The sequence below is a fragment of the Alligator mississippiensis genome, chromosome 6 (assembly GCF_030867095.1).
Source record: "Alligator mississippiensis isolate rAllMis1 chromosome 6, rAllMis1, whole genome shotgun sequence".
Lineage (NCBI taxonomy): Eukaryota > Metazoa > Chordata > Crocodylia > Alligatoridae > Alligator > Alligator mississippiensis.
In genome coordinates, this window is record NC_081829.1 from 10,268,618 (window position 1) to 10,284,674 (window position 16,057).

The window sequence follows — 16,057 nt, forward strand, 5'->3', positions numbered from 1 at the left end:
CAAGTCCCTTTGGAGTCATTGGCACACATCAGGGGCTGCCCCTTTTGTCTGAAAAAGCACTTTGTGCCTTGACTTAGAAAAAGCAATAATCCCACAGTGGGGAAGAGGAAAAATAAAGGTTTCCCTCAATTTCTGAATGAGCTGCAAAGACCTTTAGAATCAGCCAATTAAAATAATCCTGAGACAAAAATAGAAAGAGAATGCAGTGTATTAAAAACAAAACAATTTACCCAAACCCAACCCTTTCCCTCCCATGAGTCTCAGTATGCAAGTGGCAGCTTTTGAGCTAGAAACAGTTTTGGGTCGGGATTCTATGGGAATTTTAAATGAATACCTTCAGTGAAGACCTCCCCACACTGGCTTTGGTTGAAGGCAGCAGCAGTGGACAAGATCAAGCTAAAAGGTATAGAGGGACCTCCCATAGAGGATTATTATTGCAGTCTACAGAAGGGCAGGAGTTAGAAAATAAAACCAACCAAGAAGCAGCTGATACAAGCTGCTTGTTCAATCTGTGCAAACAAAGCAGAGAGTCATTAACCAAAATGTATGGACTTTGGGATTGGGGATGTGAACTTTTGTGAAAGTTTCCACCTTGTGCTTTTTGTAATGGTTGCCTTAAGAACCATTACAACAGTGTTACTTTAAATACCCTTCAATACCTTATAATATTTTTCTGTGGCTAATGGGATGAACATCTGCTGAGTGAACACCAAAGTGACAAGAAGCGAAGAAGTGATTGCTAATATTCTACATGGCCTCAAGAAGGTATAATGAGAGAGCTGGGAAAACACTGGCCCTGCAATGGGATGCCGTCGAGCTACAACTCCCACTTCCTGCTGAGTGCAGCACAAGAGGATCTGACCTGAAGGTCATATGGTAGGGATGGGATTGACAGAGTCACTTGCCACAGATTAGGCCTTCATCCTCTATTGCTACAAACATTTGATATTGGTAATACCAGCACAATCCTAAATTTGCTCTGACATCACTCTTAGGGTCCCCATCTTTTGGAGAGTGGCCTCCATACATCTACATGAGAGCAAATACTGCTGTGCATTGCTATCCTTCCACTTTCATATTTCTTCCATCTAAAATATGAACCTGGATGCTGTTTCCTGCTGTGAGGCTGGTTTGCTAAGACTCTTCCCTGAGCACCGGCTGGGACTTTGCCCAGAAAACCCTTCCCCAGGTTTCCTGGGATATATGTATGGTGAGATAACCAAGGCGCCTTCTAGAGTTAATCAGGGGCCATGATAGTCTTGCAGGGAGCCTCTTCACTGCCTCATTCCAGTAAAAGACCTGGAGCAAATGTGAAATGGGGGTGGGGGGGGGAGAATAATTTTTTATGCCCCATCTTGTTTTCCCAGTGTCTTTAAGGGGCAGCAAAGCAAATCAAAGTGATGCATTAGCTCCAGAAGAATGTGAAAAGCTACAATGAAGTTTTTTTTTCCCTTCACCCAAAAAAGATCATTTTACCCCTCTTCCCTCTCCCGCCTTTGCAGAGGAGAATGAAGAGGAAGCATGGGGCTATCTGCCCTGTTTTATCATATCCTGTGGCAGAACTGTGACCTGTGTTTTTAGCTGTTTTCTCTTTTGAAGACAATGGAGGGTCAACATCAAACACAGCAGAGCCGAAGCTTTATCACAGATGTCTTTTACGCAGGAATGGAGAATAAGAAACTATCCCAAATGCTGCTCATTGCTTGACTGAAAAGAAATGACAGGAGTGAATCTGTTCAGCTGGTTAGTCCTTTCTTTGCTTGAAATATCCACAGCATATGGAGCTTTAATAGTTAATGCCAGAAGTGAGAACATTTCTGTGGTTTTGGAAACCTTTGAATGCCAAACACACAGTTGCTGTTTTGGTAGGAAGAACCTCTTTCTTTCTTATCCTCTGTAAACATATATAGTCAGACTTTTTATTGTCAATTCTTGTGAATTCTGATCACCTTGGCTTCAAATCGTAATTTTTAAGGCACCCAATAATGTTTGTTTACAGAGCCTCCTGACCTTAGAGATGGGCCCGTCTCTGGCAGGGAGATATTTAATTTCCAGTCTAATGCACAAGGGAGAACATTGTGAAATGATTGCATAAAAAAAGCATTAGAGTATAAATGATCTGGGGCTATTTGCCTGGCAAGGAAGTTGAACCAGTTACAGCTTTTCTTACTTGATTCATGGCTCTTCTGCAGAAGTCAGATGAGAAAAAAATAGATTTTTTAAACTGCAGCAAAACAAATTTAGATCAAGTGTAAGTGGTGGGGAGTGGGGGGGATGCTAGCTATAAGAACAGGACGACTTTGGAACATATTACGTAGAGAAGGTCTAAAATCGCTCACAGGAAGTTTTCAAGAAGCTGGGAAGGCATTTGCCTTGGATGGTTTAAGAACAGTGAATTTTGCTTCTCTGCAGTGGGTTGAACTAGATAGCCCTTGTGATCCCTTCCACAACCCTGAGATGCTGATTATTCTGATTATTTATGACATGATTGGAATAACAAAGACTTGGTGGGACAGCTCGCATTACTGGGGTACTGTCGTGGATGGGTACAAACTGCTCAGGAAGGACAGGCAGGGGAGAAAAGGAGGAGTTGTTCTTTTATGTGAAAGAGCTGTGTGATTGCCCAGAGGACAGTATGAAACTGGAGATAGACCTGTTGAAAGTCTCTGGGCTTGGGTCAGAGGGGAGAGCAACAAGGGTTATGTCATGGTGGGTAATTGCTATAGACCACCAGACCAGAAGGATGAGGTGGATGAGGCTTTTTTCAAACAGCTAGCACAAGTTTCCAGATCACAGGCCTGCTTCTCATGGGGGATTCAGTCACTCTAACATGTGCTGGGAGGACAATGCAGCAGTGTACAGGCAATCCAGGAAGTTTTTAGAGTGTAGTGGGGACAACTTTGTGGTGCAAGTGTTGGAGAGGCCAACTAGGGGCTATGCTCTTCTCGACCTGCTGCTCACAAACAGGGAAGAATTGGTGGGGAATGTAGCAGTAGATGGCAACTTGGGTAGCAGCAACCACAAGATGATTGAGTTCAGGATCCTGAGGAAAGGAAGGACGGAGAGCAGCGGAGTATGGACCCTGGACTTCAGAAAAGCAGACTTTGACTTGCTCAGGGAACTGATGGGCGGGATCCCTTGGGAGGCCAGTCTGAGGAAGAAAAGAGTCCAGGAGATGGCTGTACTTTAAAGAAGCCAGCGCTCTCCGCGGCGGACCCAGAAGCGGACTGGAAGTGCTTCTGGTCCACTTCCGGGTGTGCTGCCGAGCATGCGGGGGAGCCCCCCGCAGTTCTGTGGGACACTCCATGTGCCCCAGCATCGCACCATTCATGAGCCCCTGCTACCTAGTGGTATGTAGAAAAAACATTTAAATCTGTGTCTATGTCCAAATCTCTGAACCTTTCCGAATCTCTCTGAACTGATTCAGAGGGTTCCGATTTGATTCAGAGAGATTAAAGGGTCCTCTGATTCAATTCAGAGATTTGGCCACCAAATTGGCCCAAATCTCCACCAAACTGAGTCAGGGACCAAAGCTTCGCACAGCCCTACCGCCTGGCTAAGCAGCAGCTCTGCAGAAAAGCACCTGGGGGTGACAGTGGACAAGAAGCTGAATATGAGCCGGCAGTGTGCTCTTGTTGCCAAGAAGACTAATGACATACTGGGCTGCACTGGTAGAAGCATTGCCAGCAGATTGAGGAAAGTAGTTATTCCCATCTATTCAGCACTGTTGGGATCACATCTGGAATACTATGTCCAGTTTTGAGTCCCCCACTTCAGAAAGGATGTAGACGAGGGGTTGTCAACCAGGGGTGCTTGGGAAGGTCCTAGGGGGTACGCACGGGCAGGTGGGGAAGGAGCTCTGCCTCCCAGCAGCAGGGCCGGGGTGGGGCGAGGGCAGCAGTGCCCCTCCATGGGCCGCACAGGCCTGGTCAGATGCGGGGGAGTAATGCTGGGGAAGCTTGCACGCGGCAGCAGCTGCCGTTGCCGTCCACCACCCTGTGCTGCTGCTCCGTGTTTGGTTGTGTGCCGCCACCCCCACCGCGCCTGGCTCTGCATCCAGCCACTGGGGGTACACGTATTTAAAAAGGTTGAAAACCTCTGATGTGGACAAACTGGAGAGAGTCCAGCGGAGGGAAGTGAAAATGGTTAGAGGGCTGGGGAACATGACTTCTGAGGAGAGGCTGAGGGAACCCGGCTTATTTAGTCTCGAGAAAAGAAGACCGAGAGGGGATTTAATAACAGTCTTCAACTATCTGAAGGGGGGTTTGAAAGAGGATGGAGCTAGACCAGGGGTGGGCAGAATATGGCCTGTGGGCCGGATCTGGCCAAAGTACAACTGGATCTGGCCCCTGGCTGCCCCTGTGGCATTCTACATGGGGCTGACCCCCACCCGCTCCCACTGGGGCAGCCTGCGCCGCAACCAGCGGGCTGTTCCTGGTGCTGCTCGGTTCCCCTTGCCTCCGGTGGGAGCCACCCCGCTGAAGCTTTCCCCTGCCAGAGCTCGACTGTTCTCAGTGACGGGCAGGCGGGCAGGTGTGTGTTTGTTTGCAAAGCCAGCTTTAGGGGTGGGTGTTATGGACAAACACTTAGGTTGCCATGATTGTGGGGATGCCATACACACGCACATGTGCATACACCTGCACCTGCACCTGCACCTGCACGCAGCACTCTCCCCCCACCCTGCCCTGGGCAATCCCTGCCCCAGGCAGGAGGAGCAGTGCCCAGCCCAGGCCACCCCCCCACCTCCAGCCACTGCTTGGGAGGAGCTGGGCTGGGAAGCGCGGACAGCTCTGCCGCAGCACCGACTGCGCCCCGCGCCCCTGCCCAACTGCTTCTGCATGCAGCAGTGGTGCTGACCTTGAGGGAGGGGCACCAAAATACAAGGTTGCCCAGGGGGCCATTTTCCCAAAGGTCAGCTCTGTTTGCTTGCTTGTATGTGTGCTTGCTTGTTTTTTGTTGTTGCTGTTGTTGGTATTGGGGTTTTTTTTTCATTTTTTTTCCTATTGGGAAGGTATCTTCTTTGAATTTTACAAAACCACTGTACCCCAGATCTCCCAAAATATTGAAGATTAAGGCTGCAATCCCGTAGACACTTAAGCAAGTGTTTCACTTTGCTCATATAAAGAGTTTAACTGAGTTCAGGCCTGGACTCCCCAGGCACTTAAAATGCGCGTAGGAAAAAATCACAGCATCAGAGGCTCAAATGATATTTTTTCAAGAAAACCTAAAAAACCTCTCTCTTAGTAGCATAAAATCTTTAGCACTTTGTAGGAAATTTTATTCTGTGACTAGTTATTTAAATATCAGCACACTGACAAATTTGTGCACTATTATATACACAAGGCACATCTCTCCAAAATATAATTCTGAACTTAGATTTTCTCAGGCCTTGTGCAGCCTCCTCTGAAGGGATTTTCAAAGGCATCTAAACCCATTAGGTTCATAACTCCTGCTGATTTCATCCTGCAAATCCTGTTGGAGGATTTTGGATTAGTCAGAGTATTTCAGCTTTCTTGCCTTGTGGAAGCTCACTATTTCAAATACTAGTGTTCACTTTAAATCCAGCACCATCTCTTTGCTTCTTCATTTTGAGTTTGTTTTGTTATAGTGGAGCTGTTAAAAAGCTCCTTGTCTTTTTCAATACTGAGTATTTTAAGTGTGATTTATTTAGTAGACAAAAAAATCTCAGTGTAAAACCTGAAATTCTAGCAATGAGGAAATTAATGAAAGAAGTAAAAAAACTAATCTTGTTTTACATTTTGAAGCTTCAAACATAGAAAGCAATTAAAGAGCTAGCAACATGTACATAACAAATCTGTTTTAGTTTTATTAATTACTTTAAATTTAAAAAAAATGACTTAAAAAAAATCAAATTTAAGTATTTTGAATTAAGTATTCTCTGTGCCACTTACTAGCGTGACTGGGAAGACCTTCAGAACAAGATTGTCCTGCTCCTTTTTATGTTCTTTAATCGGCAGTGCAATAGTTAATAGACTTGACTTGGAAATTGCTGTTATTCCTGTCTAGTTTGGATTTCTTTTTAACCTGTCTGCAGACTCAGGCATTGTTATACTTGGTTTGTCTTTTCAAGGTTACCTGTATACCCCAAGGAGTAGATATATACTGTTCTTTCCCAGTGAATGCTGAGACACTGTGGTTTGTGATAACATCAAGCTGACAAAAGTGCTCACCTGAGCTCTGACATGTGGGCCCAGCTTGCACTCTGCTTCTCGCTTGGCCTCCGACCCCTTCCTTTTCCCCTTTTCTCTGTCCTCTTATGTTGGTCTGTTGGTGGACATGGTCGTGGTAGTGGTTCCATTTAGTTTAACTTCTGTCTGGTAAGCTCCCTGCTAGTCTAAATGAGTGACTTCTTGGAGCAGGGTGTCCCAAAATGTGAGGATGCCCTGCTGGTATGGTGTCAGGGACCCCCTCCCCAAATGCACAATGCATCTATTCCTCCCAGCCCTTTGGGACCAGATTTCCCCTTCACTTGGAGTATTAGCTGCAGTGATTTTCATTCAGGATTTTTTACTCAGAGTTGGAGGAGCAAAAGCTGAAAATGTTAGGATGACAAAAAAAATCCCATAGGACAAACCAGTCAGTAGAGCATGGGGCAGGTGGATTCAGAGCTGCTTAGCAGCACCTTCTAGTGTCTGCCATCCTTTTGCTGCAAAAGCAATTAAGCGTGACTTGTACTTTAAAATGTTAGAGTAAGGAAGAATTGTATCAATAGCAAACTATACTGGTAAAAGCTGTTAGGATACAACTGTTAACATCTGCATGATTCTGTAGTGATACAGGTGTAGCAAAACTACTGTAACCTTATTTCTTTCAGGGTCAAAGGGCATTTTGGCCAACTGGTATCCCTACAGAACAATGGTTTTCAACCTGTGGTCCATGGACCCCTGGGGGGCTGCACGCTATGTCTAAGGGGTCCATGAAAGATGACTATAATCAATCAAAAGTAGGTGAATACCCACACTTAACTGAAAGGAATCTGCATCTCCATTCAAAATTTTCAAAGGGGAATGCACCTTCATTCAAAATATTTTAAGGATCCACAAATTAAAAAGGTTGAAAACCCCTGCTATAGAAGCCTGCAGACCTAACAATTAGATTGTAACAGCTGATGCCTGCTCCCCAGTGGCAGCTCATTTGGCTTGCTGCCCTTGTCCTGTGTCCCTTGCTGTATCCTCTCCAAGGTTCATAGATTCATAGATGTTAGGGGCTGGAAGGGACCTCACAAGATCATCAGGTCCACCCCCTCCCCTTGCACTTGGGAAGGAAAGACTATTGGGGTCAGATAACCCCAGCAAGGTGAGCGTCCAGTCCATTTTAGAGGATCTCCAAGGTAGATGATTGTACCACCTCTGGGGGGAGTCTGTTCTGGACCCTGGATACTCAAATCGTACAGAAATGTTTCTGTATGTCCAATCTGAAGCAGTCTTCTAGCAGTTTGTGTCTGTTGTTCTATGCCGTCCCCTGAGGTACCTTGGTGAACAGGTGCTCCCCCACGCCCTGATGTACACCCCTAATATACAGCCTATACACTTATAGGCTGCCACCAAGTCCCCTCTATGTTTTCTCTTCTCCAGGCTGAACAGTCCCAAGTCTTTCAGCCACTCCTCATATGGCCTGCTCTCCAGACCTCTAATCACACGTGTGGCCCTCCTTTGGACTCTCTCAAGCTTCTCCACATCCTTCTTGAAGTGCAGTGCCCAGAACTGGATGCAGTACTCCAGCTGCAGCATCCCCAAAGCTCAGTAGAGTGGGATAACATTCTTAGTCTTGCTTGAGGTGCATCAGTAGATGCAAGCCAGTGTTTTTATTTGCTCTGCCAGCTACAGCATTGCACTGGTGGCTCATGCTCTATCACGACCCCCAGGTCTCTTTCAGTTGTGGTGCTGGCAAGCCTGTAAGTACGTTTTAGATTATTTCTTCCCAGATGGAGCACTTTACATTTCTCCATGTTAAATGCCATCAGGTTTTGATCTGCCCGTCTTGCAAGCCTGTCCAGGGCAGATCAAAACCTGGGGCCTGTATCCCCAGCCTGTCCTCTAGCATGACTACACTCCCCCATAATTTGGTGTCATCTGCAAACTTTGCCAGTATGCTTTTAACACACACATCCAAATAATTGATGAATATGTTGAAAAACACTGGTCCAAGTACTGAACCCTGAGGGATACCACTAGTCACCTTACACCATGTTGACTCAGTTTCTTACATTAGGTCAGGTTGCCTTACATTAGGTCAGGGGTTAGCACTGTTTTTGGGCAGAGTGCCAAAAACACCCACAACCTTGACTTGTAAGGTGTTGGCGTGCCAGGAGCAGATAGCAGGGAAACCGCAAGAAGCATGATCCTTGTGGCAATGCAGCCCCAAACCCTGCCCGGCTGTCTGCCCCAAGGCATGCATGCCAAATAAAATGCCTCCACATGCCATGCTGTGGCACCTGTGCCAGGGATTGCCTACCCCTGCATTAGGTTCAAATGGGACATGCCTCACATTCTTCACTATGTTTTTTTAAGCTACAGGTTGCATAAAAAACAACAAGTATCAGCAGAGCATACCTCAGAGTAAGTAGGTTATGGAAACAGAACCAGTATTTTAGCTGCATTTAGCAGACTGCTGCTGGTACATCTTGTCCCGTTAGCTCCTGCCACAGCCCTGGAAGACATTAGAGCACATGTTCAAATTCCTGGGCATTACTGATCTCTGTGCAGTGCCTGAATTTTCTTTTTATGCAGCAAATGGGACAGTGGAGGTGATTCCTAGAACTGGAAACCAGATTCCATAAAGAGCACCTGGAAATGGCACCACGCTGAAGGCCATTCCAGCCTGGAAGACCCCAAGCAGCTGCTTTAGTTTCTGGTTTTCTCCTGTTTTGGGCCACAACTGCAACTAATAAAAAACAGGGAAACTCCATTGGTGTCAATGGGGTGACACCAACTGAGGATCAGGACCCTTGTGTTTTCTCTCTCTATTTATGTACTTAAAGCCAGGGGTCTTTGGTGGGATGGGCACTAATGAAGAATTCCATTTTTTGCCTTTTCAGGTACATATGCTGTATTAGGGTAGTGACTGGCTTAGTTGCTAACAGTGCCTCTTTATACCATTACTCCTGACTTTCCAAGGGGAAGTTTTACTCTTGAGTGGAGGGACTTGCACTGGTGCATGGTTGTCCATCATGTGTCCACTCCATATTTATACCAGTGGAAAGGCAGCTTACATGAATGTGAATGCATTGTGCGTCTATACCTTTAGATGGGCCGGCTTCCTTAAATGAAGCTTCCCTAGTCTACCTTAAACACACACACCAGAACACTCCCTTCCTGCAATTTTCCTTCACAATAATTAAATGCACGCAGGAGTGGAAAAATCAAGAAGTGGAAAATAATCAGAGCAGCAACCACTTCAGAAGTGAACACAGTTGGCCATTTCTTCCCTGGACCTGTTCACACTGTAGTCAATACTATGGGAGTTGAGTCCTAGGTGCACACACCCCTGGATTTCATGGTGATAGGTACTCCCATTTGAATTTTGCAGTCAGCACGAGTCTCAAAAAATGGAGACTACTTCTATCACAGTAATACCTTGAGGCCCAGTGCAGATACATAACAAAGATATTGAGGAAACAGGGACACAGTTCTCAAGAAATCTGTGCAAGTCACCAGAATTAAACTCAGGCACACAAGCCAGGCCCTTTTCCACAAGTATGTCTTGAAATAGTTTATCTGCTTGTTGCTGACAGCAATTCAACTAATCTGTGGTGAGAACAATATAAAATAATATTAATTGCTATGAAGATACAAGTTTTGCCAGACTTGGGGACTGTGCTAGCAGAATGAATAAAACTATCAGAAGAGAGGAGAGAAAAAGATCCAGAGATGGCAAAGAGCAGTCTTTCAAAATCTGCACTCATTTAAGAACAGTGGGCTCAAACTTGCTGTGTTGATTCGGGCCAGCTTCCTGAATCTGGCACATTATACACGTAAAATTCTCTCATCTGTGTTAAAGGCAAGATCAGATCAGATTTTTTGAGTGGTACTACCTGGCCTTAAACTCATGGGTCAAACAAAATGCCCTGGTTTTGGAGATAAGGAGCCAAAGCTCAGGGACAGACTTGCAAGTTCTCATCACTCAAAATTGGGGTAAAAAATGTCAACACCCACTTGTGCTGATCTCTCTTGAAAATCTGACTCCAAAAGTATTTGTTCCATATTGTCCACAGCCTTGAAACAGCAAACACAGGTGTCTTAGTAAACAGGGCCCGTGTTGTCTCACTTTAGCCCTTTAAGCCCCTATGAGCTCTCTGCTGAAATGATATTTTATACCCTTTGGTGAGCACGTTGCTTCCCACTGAGCTTCTCATATTAGTGGGATCTTTTTCTTCTTAGAGAAGTGAATGCATGCTCTTGTTGGAAAGCTCTGTGTATCTAAGCATTGGCTCTTTCTGCACTTGTCATGCCAAGAGTGGTTTCATTTGTTTATTTCTACCATAAGGACAGAAATAGGCACCCCACCCATCCCAAGCCCAGATCCCCTGATAGAATTTAGTTTTGCAATAAATCTTCAAATACAATGACTTACTCTTCCCAGCACAAAAATAAATACATCCTATCTTAGCTCACCCCACAGCCAGGGACAGAATCTCTGCTGCCCTCATCTAAAAGGGTCATTGAAGAACATCCTAGAAGCTGTGGGTGGGGGAAAATCCTGGATTTGTTGAAGTCATCTGGCATTTCCCCACTGGCTTCAGTGAAGCCAGGATTTCGTTCCTCAGCTGTGGTGGACTGGTGGCTTCCCCTACCCTTTCTGTCCTCAGGGCAGCGGCCTAAGTCAGATGTATGGCAGTCTCTATTCACTGCTGTGTTCTTTATTTATCACTTTTGCCTACACACTTAAGGCACTGACACAGCAGCGCTCCTAGTTCATATTCAGGGCTTTTTGTTCCACTTCCATTTAAAGTGGTCAAATGACAGCTTCACAGCATTAGTTACAGCAATAGTTACTACACTGGAAATGCAGTCATGACCATTAGCAGTGGGGTTGATATCAAAGAAAGTTTGGGAGCTGCTGAGTTAGAGCACAGGTGCTGCCCAACCACGCAGTCTTCTTAATCACAGAAGAGTCACATCTTTGTTAACAAAGTTTATTTTCATCAAGCCTTCTGCATCTCATCTGAGTTTATAGTCATTAATCTTGTGAACACCACAGTTGATACATAGCTAGGGCTACTAATCCAAGCAGAAACTAGGAAGTGTTCACCTACGATCTAGGAAATGGCTGTAATTGTCACTGAATTTGGACTGAATCTGAAGTCGGGGGGGAAGAGATGAGGGAAGGAAGTCCCTGCACTTCCACTGTTCATAAACTTCATCTCAGCTGAATGAAATTCAGCATATTCATAATACCATAATAGGTCAAATTCATTCTCAATGCAACTCCAAGGAGGCCGTTAAGGTTACTGCAGGGATGAATTAATCTGATGCCTCAAGGGTTTAATCCAACATTCATTCTTTTTAACCCTTCCAGTGGCCCTTCCTAAGACCTCCTCAATCTTGTTTATTTTTTATCTATACAAAGCCAAGTGTTAGATAGCCAAGAGTCAACTTTTAAGAGATGAAGGAAGTTGAGTGAACCGTGGGCTGGTAAAGCATGACTGCTTTGCAGAATGAAATCCTACACTCCCTCATCCGTGTGACTCACCCCTGACACAGAGGAACCCCCATGTAGGAGCTGAGCATAAAGATGGAAAAATACAGTGATGTTTTTGTTTTTACCAAACCTAACCAAACAGGCTTTTCTTTTTGCAAAACTGCAACTCTGGGTGGTCTGGCTCAGGTTCCCGTTTCGTCTGAACATTCTGATAAATGGCTTTGGGTTTTTTCCCATTTTTGTCTCCCAGAGAGATGGACAAATCCTAGATGGCTTTTGTTTTGCTGGATTTTGTTTTGCTGCTGGTACACAGCTGGATTCTTCTTACCAAGAGGCTGACTTGGCTTATTGCACCTAACTCTTCCAGAACTCGGGGTCAATAGGGATCCAAATCTGTGTCTGGTTGTACATTTCACGGCGTGAACCCATCTTATTTTATTTTCAACCCCTGAGTTAGATAGCCGGTTTTGTGTTGCATCCTACATTAAATGAGTTGGAATTCAACCTTTGTCATCAACTCATTCCTTGGCCTCAACTGAGACTGATGGCAGGATAGATATGGACCTTATAGACCGGGGCGGGCCATTATTTTGGGCAAAGGGCCGCTTACTGAGTTTTGGCAAGTCATTGAGGGCTGCGTGACAGGCAGCCCAGGGCAGATAAATATTACTTTTCTAAATTTTTTAGGGGCCCCGCGGGCTGGATAGAATGGCCACATCAGGCCCCCAGGCTGCATTTTGCCCACGCCTGTTATAGACTAACAAGGAGGCTAGCTGGGAAAGTAGATTTTAAGCTGTCGAGACCTTTCCATGAATGACTATCCTGAGATCTGCAAACAATTCACATGGACCCGGAACAGCCATGCAGAAGAGGACAATCTTCTTTGCAATGACTGATGAGTGAGAGTGACTGCCATCTTAGCACAACAACTGAGTTCTCTGCTCTCTTTGGAGTTGCACCATCATGCTCTTGGTGGCCTCTTATTCTTGTTGCTGAAAATAGAATTGCATCGAGAGAGACCACGTTAAGATATAGAATCAAAGAACAACACATTAATCTGTCTGCTTTTCACACTCCAGCTTTCCAGCTGGTTTTGCAATTATCTAAACTTCTTTCAGAAATAATTAATGAATAACAAATTTGGGAGAAGCCATTGACAGGACAGGGAGGATGAACTGCAGAAGAGTGTAACAGGGCAGATGAAATACTGAATGTTCCTTGCTCCAGGGAGATTTTAAGTTGAGTTGTCGTTTTTCTTCTTCACTCAAAGCAGCTCAGGCAAAAAGAAGAGACACAAATTGCCCCTAACTTGGGTGTTTCCTCTTTTTGATCATTCTGAGTCACTGAACCTTGATGTTCTTCTCAAGGCGTTTGGCAAGCAAACTGCACACAAGGTCTAAATCGTTCTGTTGTTTGTATCAGGTGTGGTTTCTATTTTCTCACTGTCCCAGGAGTATTTCAGTCTGCCTTATGGAGCTCCCAAAGGCAAAATACTTCAAATGGTCACTTGGCCTTTTCTGCTTCTGTCCTGTTGCTAGAAGAGGGGAGATTAGTCTAGGCTTCTCTTCTGGTTCATTGCCTGCAAGAGGGAAGGTAGCCAGGAGATGGTGAGGGTATACAGAGGCCCAAGAAGTCATTTGCCTTGCTTTTGTCTAAAGCTTGAAGTGCCACTGTTGGAATTCCCTGCTTCATGGTGCATCCCCACTACAGCTTTGACTTGCTCAGCTTGTAAGGGAAACGTCGCCTTTGTTGCAGATTAGTTCGGGGATCTCGGTGTCAAGCTGGGTTCTTTCATCCCCAGAAATCTGCCCCAAATGAGATGCAGGAGACATGGACACTTCTGTGCCCTGAAGTAGTTTCTAAACTTGGGTTACTTACTGCTAGAGGAGCCCAAATAGAACTTGCTCATGCCATCTAAGGAAAGGAAAGAAAGAGAATATGCTGGTATTTCCTCAAAACTGAATTAAGGTGATTTGTGGAGAAGCATTATGTTAATTCAATATTTCTGTTTTTTGTTTTTTTGGGGGTGGGATGGGGTGGCGGTTAATGTGCATGAGCATGTTCCTAAATAGGAACATGAACTCAGACTACTGATAAAGACTCTGCAGTGGTCATTTTACCTTGCAAGGATGTTTTATAGGGAAAACATGATTTTCTTTTTTTGCTGTGTGTTGCAAACTTGCTCAGTGCAACTCAACCATAGTGAGCTGATAATATTTTTATAATATCACTTACTCTTCATAACACCCCCGATTGGCAGGTTAGTATTATTACCCCAGCTTCACAAATGGGGAAGCTGTCATAGAGTGGCTGGTTATTTATCAAGTTTGTGTCAGATGCTAGGTTAGAACGCAAGATTTCTGGGCCCTGTGGCAAACCTAATAGGCCATGCTCCCTTTTAGCTAGTCCCGTCGACTAACAGACTATGCTCCCTGTTTTTCCTAATTCATTAAGCAGTAATTAAAATGTATAGAATGAAAACGGCATACATGTCACAACTTCAAATGCTCAGAAAGATTGGGAATCCAGCACGTGTTATTTCCTGCGTGTGAGAGAAAATAAAACCAGAGGTGCATGATAGATAGTTTGTACCCCAGCATCATTAATTGACAGTGTGAAATGTTCCTGTGAAATATGAACAGCAGATTTTCGGCAGCAGAACCGTAGCACAGCTCGGGGAGCTTCTGAAAAGGATCTGTATCAGTACCAAACAGGCAGCATTTGGCTTGAAACTGCTCTGGGGCACTCTGTATTTCTACGACCTTCACACTTGAAATCCTTTGTGCCCAGACAGAATCTGCTGTTTGTTTTATCAGAAGCACCTTCTACAGAAATGATTATGAAATCGCAGACCTTCAGGTGGGAGGAAAACAGGAGGAAACTTAAGTATTAATAATTAGCCAACATCCATTTTTATCAAGGGAGGAAAAGAGGTACAGCCTGAGCGAGATGTGGCCAGTCACATAGTGAGCTAGGGGGCAAGGAGTAAAATCCAGGGGTCTCTCTTTCAACCCACCCCCACATTGTGGGCAGGAATAGAGCAGGGAGAGTTGAAGTGACCACTTTGTGTATTCTCTGTTTTGTAGGACTGTGGACCCCTGCCCCCTTCTTGGTGGAGTCTGGAATAGCCTTAGGGTGCTGCACTTGTTCTACTTCCCCTGCCTTATCTATGGGTGTGATAGGTAGAGAATGGGCCTGGTGTGCTACAGTCTGCCTATGCCCCTGACAAGCACCCTATTCTAAGGGCTGGGAGCAGGGCTGGTGTTAGAGGGCTCACTTCAGCTCTGCACTGTCCAGAGAGGCACCTGCACAGAGCACCGTCTTGAAAAAGGGAAGGTTTCATCCTTTTTATTCTGGCAAAGCAGCACAAAGGGGCCTCAACAGAGTGAGAGTCCTGCTGTCGGCCTCCTGGCTCCCAGCCCTGTGCTTTTGTTACTGCTGCACATGCACTTTGGGTTAGTAAAAGTTCTGCTTTCCCCTTGAGGGCCTAGAGAAGGAAGGAAAAGAAACACAGAAAGCAGGATAATAGCATGGGTCAAATTGTTCCAAATTTAAGCATCGCATTTTGCATAAAGCAACAGCATTAACTGCTGCCTGATAGATTAAATCAGTAAAGATAATGTTGTTTAAATCTTGGCTTCACTTTTCCATTTGAGACTTTAGCCTGATGAGATATGACTGCTAAACAGCTCATGGAGCATTAAGGAAAACATTAGCTTTGAAGGGTAACTGTTATTTTCTGCAACAGATTCGTCTTCAGGTTGCCTTGTGTTATAACTTACAAGCATTATGGGTGAACTCATTGAGCTACAGAGCTCTGAATATGAATCCCAGATTTGACTAGCTGTGTGATAAGTCACAAACTCTACACTCATTTTCCACTCTGTGCAATGGGGATAATCTTATTTGACTAGAGCACGTGGGGATGGAGAAGTGACTATTTAGTGAATTGACTGTTTTGAAAAGAAATCCTGCCATATTGTTAGCAGGTCTGGTCTGATCTCCAATTTGGTTTCCAATTTGTGTTGGTCTCCGACTGGTGTTGCATGTGTGTGTAACTGTTATTAAATAAAAACACAATGCAATACTGAACACCAAGCCTTTTCAAAGTAGTGCAGAAAAGTTTATTAAAGAGGCCATCCTTAATGGACTGGCCGACACCAACATCTTAAGGGATAGCCAGCACGGGTTTGTTGCTGGTAGGTCTTGCTTGACCAATCTCATTTCCTTCTATGACCAGGTGACCTATCACCTGGACAAGGAAGAAGAGATTGATGTCATATATCTTGACTTCAAAAAAGCCTTCGATCTGGTTTCCCATGATCGCCTCTTGGAGAAACTGGCCAATTGTTGCCTTGGGTCCTCCATGATCCACTGGCTGGAAAATTGGCTCCGG